Below are 14,716 nucleotides of genomic sequence, written 5' to 3' on the forward strand. Positions count from 1 at the left end.
TGTGATTTATGGAGAATTGAGGTATCTGTGGAATTTCTTTGTCTTTCTTCTTTTGTGTTTGTTTGCTGGTTTTGGAAGAATTATACATAACATGTCAGGTACTTCTTGAAATAAGAGAACCCATGAGGCTCAAATGAGTCCCTTGCCCCCTTCATAAGAATGAAGTTCCACCCAAAGGTGAAGAATTAAATAAAAAGGGACGAGAGCTCTCAGGCTTTTCAAGAGGCTGTACTGCATTTGAAGGGACAGTGATGAGAACCTAAGGCAGGGAATGAATGAAAAAGAAAGACATGGAAAGGGGGAATGGAGAAAAGCAGAGGCACAGTTCATTACAACTCTAGCCCAAGGCCAAATGTCTTATTGTCCTAGCCTAATTTCTTCCATGTCTTACTGTAGGGCTTCCTAACCCATTTCGTGTAATAAGCATTTCAGTAGTTCAGAGAAGCCTATGGACCTCTTCTCAAAACCATGTTTCTAAAAGCATTTTTTTTAAAAAAAATGCATAGAATTACAAAAAAAAAAAAACTAAAAGTTAGTGAAAATAAAGATGCCATTTTTCCCTGTCTGAGTTCCTGAACTCCCTGAAATCTATCCACAGTCTTCTTTAGGGTTGATGGGCCCCAAATTAAGGACTCATGCCTTAACGTATAGCCCCATAAAATTTGGAAATGAAAAAGACATTGGCAACCATCCAGTCTCATCCCATCATTTTTTATTCTCAGGGTGGGCCGTTGACTTACCCAAGGTCACATAGCTAGTTAGTGGCAAAGGTAGAACTAGAATGACAAGCTATGTTATTCTTTCTATTGCCTAACATTACACATATTAAAAAAGGATTTCTTAGAGTTAGCTAGGTGGCCCAGGGGATAGAATGCTGGGCCTCAGACACTTGCAGGGTGTGATGCTGAGCAAGGCATTTAACCTCTGTCTACCTGAGTTTCCTTACCCATAAAATGAGGATAACGATAACACCAATCTACCAGGATTGTTATGAGGACCAAATGAGATAATATTTGTAAAGCATTTGACAGAGTGCCTGGAACACCATAGGAGCTTAATGAGCATTTCTCTTCTTTTTTTAGCTCAATCAATAAACAATTATTAAGCACCTATGCAGTCCAGGCACTATGCAAAGAACTGGGGCTACAAAAAAAGGCAAAAATCTATCAAGGAGCTTATAATCTAAAGAGGGAGACAAAATGCAAACAAAGCAAGGCACATATTAGATAAATAGGAAATGATTAACAGAGAGAAGGCACTAGAATTAAGGGGATTGGGGGAAATTTCCAGTAAAAGATGAGATCTTAGCATTTAAAAGAATCCAGGGAGGTCAGTAGGTGAAGGGGAAGAGAGAAAGTACCCCAGGCATAGGGATCAGAAAGAGGAAACTAAGGTGATGTTACAGGTAGAAAGCAATAAGTAATAAAAGCTGATGCCTAGTACTCCCTACCAGAAACAATACAATGTAATGTAATGGAAACAGCATTAGATTTAGAGATTAAGTTCCCTGCTCAACCACTTAGTAGGTCTATATTTTTTCATTCTCCTTGACCCCTGTGAAGTCTTTGACACTATTGATCATTCTCTCCTCCTTGACACTCTCTTCTCTGTAGGTTTTCCGATCACCGCTCTCACCTGGTTCTCCTCCTGCCTATCTGACAACTCTTTCTCTGTCCCCTTTACTGGGCTCTCCTCCAGATCATGCTGTCTAACCACAAGTGTCCCTCAGGCTTCTGTTCTGGGCCCTCTTCTTTTCTCCTTCTATATCAGGGCTTCTTAAACTTTTTCCATGCACTACCCCTTTTCACATTGGGCGGCATTTGTTGGTGTTGTGTGGCCTGAGTGCATGCACAATGCAAAGTGTGCTGCTCTATACTAATTCCCTTGGTAATCTCATTAATCTCTATGGCAGCTGGGTGATGCAGTGGACAGAGGAGTCAGGGAGACCAAATCTAGAAGTTCAAATATAGTCTCATACAGTTACTAATTGTGCAACCCAGGGCAAGTCATTTAACCCTGTTTGCCTCAGTTTCTTCATCTGTAACAGGAGCTGAAGAAGGAAATGACAAATCATCCCAGTATCTTTGCCAAGAAAACCCCAAATGGGGTCACAAGGAGTTGGACACAATTGAGCAACAAGAAAAAAAATTGCTGACTTGCCTATCCTGTCCCAAATTCTCTGCTGACCTCCAATCTCTCATCTCCAAGTACCTTTCAGACATCTCAAACTGGTTTTCCATACACATCTTAAACTCAACATATCCAAAAATGGAACTCATTAATCTTTCCCCTTAAGCTTTCTCCCAACCTTCCCTATTATTGTACATAACAAGATTATATTCCCTGTACCTCAAACTCACAACCTAGGAGTCATCCTGGATTCTTCACTATCCCTCACTCCCCACTCCCCATATCTAATCTGTTGCTAACACCTGTTGATTTCACCTTTGCAATATCTCTCCAAGATGCCCCTTTCTCTCCTCTGATACTACTGTTACTCTATTGCAGATCCTCATTACCACCCTCCCGCACTATTGTAATATACTGCAGATGGGTCTGTCTGCCTCAGGTCCCTTCCCTCTCGGATCCATCCTGTCAATCCATCAGCCACTAAAGTGATTTTCCTAAGGCACAGATCCAATCATGTCACTCCTACTCAATAAACTCTAGTGACTTCCTTTTGCCTCCAAGAGGAAATACATATGCTCTGTTTAGTATTCCAAGCCTTCCATAACCTAATCCCCCTCCTACCTTTCCAGTCTTCTTACACCTCACTCCCTTACACATAATCTTCCAGTGAATCTGGCCTCCTGGACATTCCAGAAACAAAACACTTCATGTCTCCAATCATTTTCTCTGGCTTTCCTCCATACCTGGAATACTCCTCCCTCCCTCCTCAACTACTGACCTTTAAATCTCAACTGAAATCTCACCTTCTACAGGAAGCCTTCCCCAAACCCTCTTGATTCTAGTGCCTTCCCTCTGTACATAACTTGCTTTGTATATATTTGCTTTCGTGTTGGCTTCTCCATTAGACTGCAAACTCCTTGAATGCAAGGACTGTCTTTTGCCTCTTTTTGTATCACCCACACTTAGCACAGTGTCTAGAACATAGTAGGTGCTTAATAAATTTTTATTGATTGATTTTGCCAAGTTGTTACTTTCTCTAGGCAGCTAGGTGACACAGTGAATAAAGCACCTGACTTGGAGTCAAGAAGAACTGAGTTTAAATCCAGCCTTGGACACAACAGCCTCAGTTTCCTCATTTGTAAAATGAAAATAATAAAACCTACTTTGCAGAGTTGATGTAAGGATAAAAAGAGATAATATTTGTAAAGTGCTTTGCAAACCTTAAAGCACTATATAAATACTAACTCTTATTATTTTCTTTAGGCCTATGTTTCATTATGAATTCAAGTCACCTTATTCCCTTTCCCAAGGACATTTGCATTTTATGTCACTAATTAAATCCAACAAACATTTATTAAGCACTTACTATAGCTTCCCCCATAGAAAGGTGGGAGGGAATAAATTAGGAGGGATCTCTTGGTCCCTTCCTACTCTAACATTCTAAAATATAGGGATGCTATTTTCATTTTCTACCTCTCTACCACCTTGATCCAAGGAATGTGTCCTCTAAACCATCTTTGCTATCTCTACTCCAGGTTCTTAGGGCATTCAAACCATCCTGCCTCTCCTGGCCTAGAAGAAAACCAATCTCCTTTTATTGTAGTTCGGTCCAGGATTATAATCTTGTCCCCTAGTAAAATGTAAGCCCCTTAGGGAAAGGGACAGGTTAATTTTGTTCTTTCTGTCCCCAAAGCACATAAATGGCAGTTAATGAATGGAATTTAAAGAGATGTTTCTTAGGAAAACCAAGGGGGAAAAATCCCAAAAGGAATTATAGGATAAGGGGGGGAGGGGCAAATGTGCAGAGTCCTTAGCCTGTACTAATTGGATTTTACTCATGGATTAGTTGACCCTGTTAGAGCCATATAACTAAGCCACAGTGTTTTACCTCCCTCAGTCCTGACTGGGTTTAGTGTTACACAGAGTTCTCAGCTTTCAAGCTTGAAAAGATCAAGGTAGAGGTGGATTTTAAGTTTGTGGGAATTCACAAAACCTTCCTCCTAGTTTTTCCTACAGGTATGAGCTCCCAGGATATGTCTTTCTGACTCTTAGCTAAACTAGACTTCTGCTCTGCAACAGCCATTGCCCCTGTACCCCCTTGAAAGGTCCCTGGAGGATGACAAAGATGCTTAACCCACAGAGCGAGGCAGCATCATGTACTATATAGAACACTCTACTTCTTCTTGTTTATTGTCATTATTATCATCATTACTGTTACCAACGTGGGAGACATTTCAGAATCAATTGCCTGTGTACACTCGTATCATTGACTGCTCGAGCAAAGGTCAAAAGTAAAACCTAATTAGGGAAAAATGCATAAAGATGGAAAGATGTTGGGCAAAATTAAAACAGATCTACCCTGAGCCATTTAAATAAGCTATTGACTCTGCAAACTGGATAAAGGCATTCATAGGACAAGAATATTTTAAAGCTGAAAAGGACTTTAATAATTATCAAGTCTAAGTCTCCACTGTTACTAATAATAGACCCAGAGAAATTATTATGTACAATGTTAAGTAGCCAAGTTGAGATTTGAACCAAGGTCTTCTGAATATAAATCCATGGAACACTATTACTTAGTAAAGAGATTGACTCTTATTATGGACTCTGCAATCCAGCCAAGGTAGACAACAACTGTGCTCTAAACTAGACATCTCTAATCTCTGTGCTAGTGAACAAGCCACCCCACACCCCATCCTGTGACTGGAATGTACTCTGTCCTTTTCCCCACCTTTCAAATGGAAGGCTCAGATCAAATTCCACCACTTCAGAGAGCCATTCCTCATTCCCTGAGTTATTAATGTTCTCTCCTGTAAGAGCAAGAAAAGTAGGACTTTTGTTGTGTTTTGTTTTTGAGTGCTTCTCAGCGCAAAGGTAATCAATGCCTTTGATTGAGCCTTGCCTTTGTTTATAGAAAGGCTCACAATCTTTTGCTAATTAGGTCACCAGACATGCGAAACCCTCAAGAGGTGTGAAGTGCTCTGACCCTGAATAAGTGTATATATACACTGAGGTTAGCATTTTGTTTGGGGCTTACTCGCTGGAAGAGTGTCCTGTGATTTGACCAGAGGAGGCTCTGAGTAGCTGTTGGAGCCCCCCAGCTTTGAAAAACCCAGATGTTGGTGCTTCTCTCTCCGGTAACTATGTATGGTCAGACAGCTAGAAGCCCTGTCTGTTGATTTGTGTTTATTTGCTTTGTTTATATGGTTTCTGCTTGTAATTTCCATTTGGGTTTTCTTCGAAGTTCAGGGTGCTGGCTTTTCTCCCTAAACTAAGTGAATGATATATGTATGTTTAATTATAGAGAGATTGTAAACCCCTCAAAGTTGCTTTCCTTGAAAAAGCAGATGAAAGAACCTGTACTAGCAGCCCTCCTTTGTGCTGGTGTTATTGCCCTTACACAGCCAGAGTAGTAGCAAGTAGCACTGTTGTTACATCTCCCTCCTCAGTCTACCCTGTATTTATTTATTTGCATACATAGTGTATCCCAAAGTAGAATTTAAGCTCCTTGAGTGTAGGGAGTATTTTGTTTCTGTATTTATATATCAATCATACAGTACAGTGTCCATAAGAAGTGTTCAATAATTTGTTTTCTTCTATTTCAGTTGAAGACTGATAGTGCCAATTCCTCTGGGAGAGGGCAACTTCTATATACAACGAGCCTTTTCTGAAAACAAGTTTAGAAAGTTTGTATGGAGGAATGAGGAAGAGCATTCCAGAAGTAGGAGTAGAGGAGGTTGCACCAAAGAAGGAGGAAAGAGGCCCAGAAAGGGAGGCTTAGGGAGGGGGTATGGTAAAGATCACCTTGTCCCACTTTACAACATTCTCATGGGTCTGTCCTACGTTGAGCCATGTCTTCATATTCCTATTCTTTCAACCAAAGACTTCCTGAGTGGCCTCATCCTTTCCACTCAAGCTGCATTCAATCTCCACCAAGGTTTAACCATGTAAAAGTTCTTGAGACCTCATCCCTTAGGGCCTATTGCTCTCTTCCAGCTGCCAGCTGACTTGCTGAATCAATTAGATTGCCACAAAGGGCAGATTTATGCCCCAAACTGCCTGAAAACCTCTCCCTGAGACAATGGCTTCTTTTCACTTAAGACAGACACCACTTTAAATCTATGCCACTACGCTTTATTAAGGGCCAGGTTTGCCTGTGCCATTAAAGGGGGAAAAAAGAGAGAGCATTTTAAATGGAGTGTGAAATAAGGTAAAGAAAAGTTTAATGGGGCTAAAATCAATTCGGCGAAGTGCCTTTATTAATAGTTATTTTATTCGTCGTCACATTGCTTATTAAATACCATGCAGCTCAGAAACCTGGCTGCTCATGGCTGCAGCATGATTGCTCCCTATCTGGTGACTAAAGGGCTATTTGCTTCCAATTATGTGCTGAATCCAACAGCACCAGCCTGGACTTTGTTTTCTCTCTTCCTGTGGCTTTGCTTCTCGTTCACCGGGTTGTTGAGTCAGGTCACTTCCCATGCCTCATTTTCTCTGTTTCTCAGTAATGGTTGGCTTACCACCCACATTCAGTGATACAGCAGGATCTTTTTATAGTATATATCTAATAATATATGTACATATAACAAGCAGTTTGTTACATGATGTAGATAAAAAATAAATGTATATGTATACATGTAGTATATATGTATATACCACACATGATATATGTATCATATTGTTATGTGGATTGTTATATGCATTTTCTATATATGAGATTTTAATTTTACAAACACACACACACAGACATCACATATATCTCTATACAACAGAAAGATAGTGTGTCATACAAGATACAGGGCTGGCCTCAAAGCTAGGTAAACCTAAGTTCAAGTCCCACTTCTAACGCATACTGACTGTCTGATCCTGGGTAGCTCATTTAACCTTTCAGTGTTCTAAGCAACTCTCTAAGACTGTGAATTGAAGAGAAAGTGCTAACCTACATTGTGGAAGAAGTTTCCTCATCCAGCAATTCCCTACATCAATGAAATCACAGATCTAGTTTTTATTTCCTATCCTTATCCATGTGACACCCACCAATCTGGACCTCCAGAGGTCATGTCTAAATGCCCCTCCCTAGGTAAGTTGCTCCACTCAGTAAGTTCAGACTCACCATACATTATATCTAGCAGGTCCCCAGACCATTTTTCATATCCTGTGCATCCATTCCAGCCTAGACTTCAATCCCCTACCCCTTTGTCCTTAGAAGAAAGGAAATGAAGGAAGGAAGGAAGGAAGGAAGGAAGGAAGGAAGGAAGGAAGAGAGGAAGGAAGGAAAGAAGAGAGGAGGGAAGGAAAGAAGAGAGGAAGGGAGGGAGGAGAAAAAAAAGAAAAAGGCCACCATTGCTTATGAAATGTCACAACACTAGTTTATGGATCTACTCACCATCCCTGTGACAGTCAAGGCTAAAACTCCCTTCCCTAGCCACCAGCCCCTAGAGATGTGAGTTACCTAGCCCATTAGAGTAAGGACTATTTTACTTTTGTATTTACACACACACACACACACACACACACACACACACACACACACACACACGACCTAGCACAGTGCCTATTGCATACTGGTACTTAATATCCAGCCTTTGGAAGGAAGAAGAGTTGTTAAGTGGAGCCTCCCCTCTCACCTTCTGACCTTGTGCCTCCTGTTTAGTATTGTAATTGCCTCCAGTCTGATACCCAACCTCTTGCCCTCCATTCAGTGATGAACATTCTCACACCTGGTCATCCTTTCACATCATAGTGATTCTGAATGCATGTAGCTCATCATCCAGACCCATTCCCCACCCCTACCCTCACCACCCAGTTCCTCGTTTCCACCCCCTCTTCCCTTCCTAGAGAACTGCTTTTTCTTGCCACTTTTATGTGAGATAATTTCCCCCATTCTATCTCTCCCTTTCTCCCTCTCTCAATATATTCCTCTCTTATCCATTAATTTGATTTTATTTTTTTAGATATCATCACTTCATATTCAACTCACCCTGTGCCCTCTGTCTATGTGTGTATATATATATATATATACACACACATATATATGTATGTATACACCTACATATATACATACCTAGACACACACACATGTATATATATACATACACATATATATGCATATTCCTTTCAGCTACTATGATACTGAGGTCTCATGAATTATACACATCATCTTTCCATGTAGGAATGTAAACAAAACAGTTCAACTTTAGTAAGTCCCTTATGATTTCTCTTTCTTGTTTACCTTCTCATGCTTCTCTCAATTCTTGTGTTTGAAAGTCAAATTTTCTATTCAGCTCTGGTCTTTTCACTGAGAAAGCTTGAAAGTCCTCTATTTTGTTGAAAATCCATATTTTGCCTTGGAGCATAATACTCAGTTTTGCTGGGTAGGTGATTCTTGGTTTTAATCCTAGCTCCATAGACCTCCAGAATATCGTATTCCAAGCCCTTTGATCCCTTAATGTGGAAGCTGCTAGATACTGTGTTATCCTGATTGTTTTTCCACAATACTCAAATACTCTTTCTGGCTGCTTCCAGTATTTTCTTCTTGACCTGGGAGCTCTGGAATTTGGCGACAATATTCCTAGGAGTTTTCTTCTTGGGATCTTTTTGAGGAGGTGATCTGTGGATTCTTTCAATTTCTATTTTACCTTCTGGCTCTAGAATATCAGGGCAGTTCTCCTTGATAGTTTCTTGAAAGATGGCTCTGTTTTTGATCTTGGCTTTCAGGTAGTCCAATAAGTGTTTGAATTATCTCTCCTGGATCTATTTTCCAGGTCAGTGGTTTTTCCTATGAGATATTTCACATTGTCTTCCACTTTTTCATTCCTTTGGTTCTGTTTTATAATATATTGATTTCTCATAAAGTCCCTAGCTTCCACTTGCTCCAATCAAATTTTTAAGGTAGTATTTTCTTCAGTGGTGTTTTGGACCTCCTTTTCCATTTGGCTAATTCTGCCTTTCAAGGCATTCTTCTCCTCATTGGCTTTTTGGAGCTCTTTTGCCATTTGAGTTAGTCTAGTTTTTAAGGTGTTGTTTTCTTCAATAATTTTTTCAGTATTTTTGGGGTCTCCTTTAGCAAGTCCTTGACTTCTTTTTCATGATTTTCTCACATCATTCTCATTTCTCATCCCAATTTTTCTTCTACTTGTCTAACTTGCTTTTCAAAATCCTTTTTGAGCTCTTCCATGGCCTGAGACCAGTTCATGTTTTTCTTGGAGGCTTTTGATGCAGGCTCTTTGACTTTGTTGCCTTCTTCTGGCTGTATGTTTTGATCTTCTTTGTCACCAAAGAAAGATTCCAAAGTCTGAGACTGAATCTGAGTCTGTTTTCGCTGCCTGGCCATGTTCCCAGCCAACTTACTTGACCCTTGAGTTTTTCAGCAGGGTATGACTGCTTTTAGCATAAAGAGTACTTTGTTCCAAGCTTGAGGGGATGTGCTGTTGATTTCAGAGCTATTTCTATACAGCTAGCTCTGCCACACCAGCACTCCTCCTTCCCCAAGAACCGCCAACCTGGACCTGATGCAAATCTTAAGCGGGCTGTGCACTCCTGCTCTGATCTGCCAGTTAATTCTTCCCACCAGGTGGGCCTGGGGCCAGAAGCAACTGCAGCTGTAGTTCTTTAGCTGCACCACCCCTGCCACCCCAAGGCAGTGGCCAAACCAAGAACTGTCTTCCCTCTGTCCCAGCAGCTTTTCCCACTAACCTTCTCTGTTGTCTTTGGTGTTTGTGGGTTGAGAAGTCTGGTAACTGCCACAGCTCACTGATTCAGGGCCTTAGGGCCTGTTTCATCTGGCTCTTCGTCTGGTTGGTCCTGCTGCTGCCCACGCTGGGCTCTGCTCCCAGCTCCGTGCATGATAGACCTCACCCAGTGACTATCCAGGCTCTCCTGGGCTGGAGCTCTGCTTCCCTCCGCTATTTTGTGGGTTCTGCAGTTCTTCTCTGTTGTCTTTGGTGTTTGTGGGTTGAGAAGTCTGGCAACTGCCATGGCTCACTGATTCAGGGCTCTAGGGACTGCTCTGCCCGGCTCCCAGTCTGGTTGGTCCTGCGGCCCACACTGAGCTCTGCTCCCCTCCGCTCCATGCACGATAGACCTCATCCAGCGACCATCCAGGCTGTCCTGGGCTGGATCCCTGCTTCCCTCTGCTATTTTGTGGGTTCTGCAGATCTAGAATTTGTTCGGAGCCATTTTTATAGGTTTTTGGAGGGACCTGGCAGGGAGCTCATGCAAGTCCCTGCTTTCCAGCTGCCATCTTGGCTCCACCCCTCAAGATAGATTTCTATACTCCATTGCCTGAATATCTTATTTCACCGTTGCGTGTAAAAACAATTTTTAACATTTGCTTTTAAAACCTCGAGTTCCACATTCTCTCCCATTCTCCTTCCCCACCTACCCTCATTGAGAAGGCAAGCAATTCAATATAGGTTACACATGTGTAGTCATGCAAAACACTTCCATAACAGTCATGTTGTGAAAGACTAACTATATTTCCCTCCACCATATCCCACCCTTTTTTTGCCATTTTTGGGTCTCCTTTAGCAAGCTGTTGACTCATTTTACATGATTTTCTTGCATCACTCTCGTTTCTCTTCCCAATTTTTCCTCTACTTCTCTTACTTAATTTTAAAATTCTTTTTGTGCTCTTCCATGGCTTACAAACAATTCTTATTTTTCTTTGAGGCTTTGGATGTAGGAGTTTTGACTTTGTTGTCTTCTTCTAGTTGTATGTTTTGATCTTCCTTGTCACCACATTAAGATTCTATAGTCTGATTTTTTCCACCGTTTGTTCATTTTTCAGCCAATTACTTGACATTTTTAGCTCTTTGTCAAGTTAGGACTCTGCTTTCAGTGTAAGGGGTGTACTGTCCCAAGCTTCAGAGGTTTCAGGCAGCTGTTTTCAGAGATACTTGCTGGGACCTATAAATGTTCAGTTCTTCCAAGGTGCTATAATCAAAAGAGAGGTGTTTACTCTTCTCCTGGCCTGTGCTCTTGTCTGTGAGTGACCAAAAGCACTCTTTTCTGCCTTGGAACTATTGGAACTATGAGGAGAATTCCTTCTCCCCTTTCAGCCACAAGCCCCACCACCCACCACACCAGTGCTCCTCCTTGCCCCAGGATCACCACCCAGGACTGTGATCAAAGCACAAGCATAGGAAGAGAATCCTGCCTCAGCACTACCAAAGAGATCCCTACAATCTCCCTCTGATCAGCCACTCCATCCCCCCACTGTCCATTGGCCAAGAGCTCCAGAAGCAGCTCCTGCAGCTACAGCCATCACCGTTCTAGGGCTAGTGCTGGGGCTGGACCATTCTCCTCTCTCACCCAGGTCTGACAGACCTTTCCAACTGACCTTCTAAGTTGTCTTTGGTGTTTCGGGGTTAAGAAGTCTAGAAACTGCTATATCTGCCAGTGATTCAGTGCCCTGCTCTGGCCCGTCTGTGCTGGTGTAGCCCAAGCTAGACTGCATTCTTCTCTTAGTGCAACAGACCTTTCCTGTTGACCTTCCAGGTTGTCTTGGGCTGCGAATTTGTTTCACTCAATCATTTTATGGGGTTCTGCTGCTATAGAATTTATTTAAAGTCATTTTTACAGGTATTTGGAGGGGTTTAGGGGAGAGCTCAAGCAAGTCCCTGCTTTTACTCCACCATCATGACTCTACCCCAGGAATTTTTATTTCATTTTATTATTTGAGAATGAGGTAATTTCTCCTGAAAATTTTGGTTAATATAAACCTTACACAACCAAAACTCATCCCATGGGATGACAAAAATGTACTCAGAGACTTAAATATTTTTAGCTAAGAAGCCAAAGCAAGAATTTCAATTGTTCCTGACTCCTTGGCAACATGTAAATCCTCCTCCTCAATCAGTCTATTTTTGAATTCTTTAAATGTATTTTAATCTGTAACCTGACTTAATTTACCTGTAGAGTTTGTTTGATGAGGTTTGTTTCCTTTAGGAATATATGAGATTATGATTATGTTTAACTAAATTTGTTCAACTTTCATGACATTGAAGAAAGTACAGGATTATATATCTATCTTTAACTATTATGGCCTAAGAGGAATGTACAAGATGTAACAGAATTATTTTTCTGTCATTCTGACCTAATTTTGCCTATAAGAGGATTTGTGAAAGTCTTAATCAGGGTTCAGGTTTTCTCTGAGGGCTTAATCTATGCTTGGGCATCATAATAAAACCTAGGTTTTTACCTCTATAATTTCTATATTGTAATAAATATAAATTTGGCAGCAGTTACCTAATATATGAGCTCAGAGAGGAGATATTTCTCCCATAACAATATTTTGGACTAATTCTTAATATTCATGTACAAATATGTAGCAGATAGATGCAGAAGAGTTGACCTTGCAAATTTATAAGAACATAAGTCATTTCCCAATTGATTAATGGTCAAAGGATATGAAGAGGCATTAACGGAGATTGAGAAGGCTTCTTACAGAAAATGGGAATTTTAGCCAGGACTTGAAGAAATCCAGTGGGTGGAGATGAAGAATCTGGAGATGGAAGACATGAAACGAAAATCTATGGAGTTGGGAGATGGAGTATATTATGCAAGGAACAGCAAGGAGGCCAGTGTCACTTAACAAGCCAAAGCGGTTATAAGTATCTCACATGTGTCCCTTGACAGATCAGCGCTCTTTCCACTATACCAAAAATTTCCAGGAAAATCTGATGAAATCAAGCCAACCAGGACTGGGAGTTATAACTCCAAATAGGGAATGAGTCTCTGAGTTATAGGACCAAGAAAGAATGGCTAAAGAAATGGCTCAGAGTTATTTAGTTTTTATATACCTCTCTACCTAAAAACTGTGCTTAGAGATGGCCAGATAAGAAAGTCCCATCATCCTACATTCCATATTACTTCTCTCTCTGTCTCTCTCTCTCTCTCTCACTCTCTCTCTCTCTCTCTCTTTCCCTTACCCCTTCCTCCCCCCCTCTATTCTGACTTCCCTCCATCCACCGCCCCCCCTCATGGTAAACTACCTCAAAAGACAGAGAAAAATGGCACAGTTTTAATGAAGAAGAAGAAGAGAGCACAAAGCAGTTTACTAAATTTCAGTCTGGCATTTAAACCTACTCATGTGGTTCAAACTCATTTACTTCCTCTAAAGTTTGGTGACAAGAACATATATTTCCCCCAAAATGTAGCACATGGAAACCATTGTAAATAAGCTGTATGAAAAATAGCACTTTTATTTACATGAAGATTTACCAGGTTCCCAGTCTTTTCACCTTGGTTGTCTGAGTCCCCTGCTCAGTGTAGGACTTGGTGTGAAGGAGTCATTCGACCCTATCTTTGACCAATTCTCAGCTCACACATCTCACTTCTAGATCTGAAGACAGACATTAAGCTGCCTCCTTTATGTTTGGTTTGTATCTGATCCTTACAAGAGGTGGGTAAAAGAAAAGCGAGGTTGACAACAGCTCACGGGAAATTTTGAGAACTTCTAAAATCTCACCCGAGGGATAGCAAGACAGTGTGGTATAGAGCAAAAGGTGTTGGACCAGGAGACAGAAAATTGGAATTCTATTCTTGGTCCTGCCACTATACTAGATGTATGACCTTGGAAATGTTATTTTACTTCTCTGTAACTCGGTTTTCTCATCTGTAAAATGGAGATAAGAACACTTACCATTTCTACCTCAGCAACATCTCACAGAGCTTAAATAAGATAATGGATATGAAAAGATGTTATATAAAAGTGAGCTATTAATAACATTACATTAAAAAATAAGCCAGTTTTTATCCCTAAGGAAACTCCTTATGGATGGAGACTGGTTTATTTTTCTGTATAGTATTATATGTACATACATGTGTACATGCATATAAGATTATACAAAAATGACTTTTATGTGTACCCCTGCAAGACAACCTGAGAAAAAACACAAAGCAATACATCAACAGATACGTAGCAATCCACTACCTACTGAATATGTGAATACTGACAAGATGTACAATAAAAAAATTATTATGGTGCTGGGGAACATGGTCAGTCCAGAAGAGCTTTTCAGAGGAGGTGTATCAATAATTATTTATTGCTGGGGCTCCTAACTTTAACCCTTCTTTTTCTTTCCCCCTCCACCCCAGATTCTGGTCTCCAAGAACCAGGAGGGTCTCCAAGGAACAGTACAATAAACTGCTAGGCAGAAAACATGTTCTTGCTTATCACTCGAGAAAACATGAACTTTAGTATAAAATGTTGACTCCTTTGGCATTTAAAACCCTTCATAAGCTAACTTCAACCTACCTGTCCAGGCTCATTATATATTTCTTTTCACAAACTTGACATTACAAGCGATTGGTTTACTTGCTTTTTCTCTCACATAAAATTCCACCTCCAGTCCCTGGGTCTTTGCACAGACTTTCCTCCATACCTAGAAAGCACTCCCTCTTTACCTACCTCTTAAAATCTTTAGCTTCCTTTAAAGCTCAGCACAAGGTCTCTGAGGTCTTTCCTGGGAGGACAATCTCAGTCCAAGTTTTATGAGAAATCTGGATCCCCTGTTCACCAGCTCCCATCTACTGGCTACCCTAAATCTTCAAGTCATTTCCCCTTCACTCTTTTTACCCCTCT

The sequence above is a fragment of the Trichosurus vulpecula genome, chromosome 2 (assembly GCF_011100635.1).
Source record: "Trichosurus vulpecula isolate mTriVul1 chromosome 2, mTriVul1.pri, whole genome shotgun sequence".
Lineage (NCBI taxonomy): Eukaryota > Metazoa > Chordata > Mammalia > Diprotodontia > Phalangeridae > Trichosurus > Trichosurus vulpecula.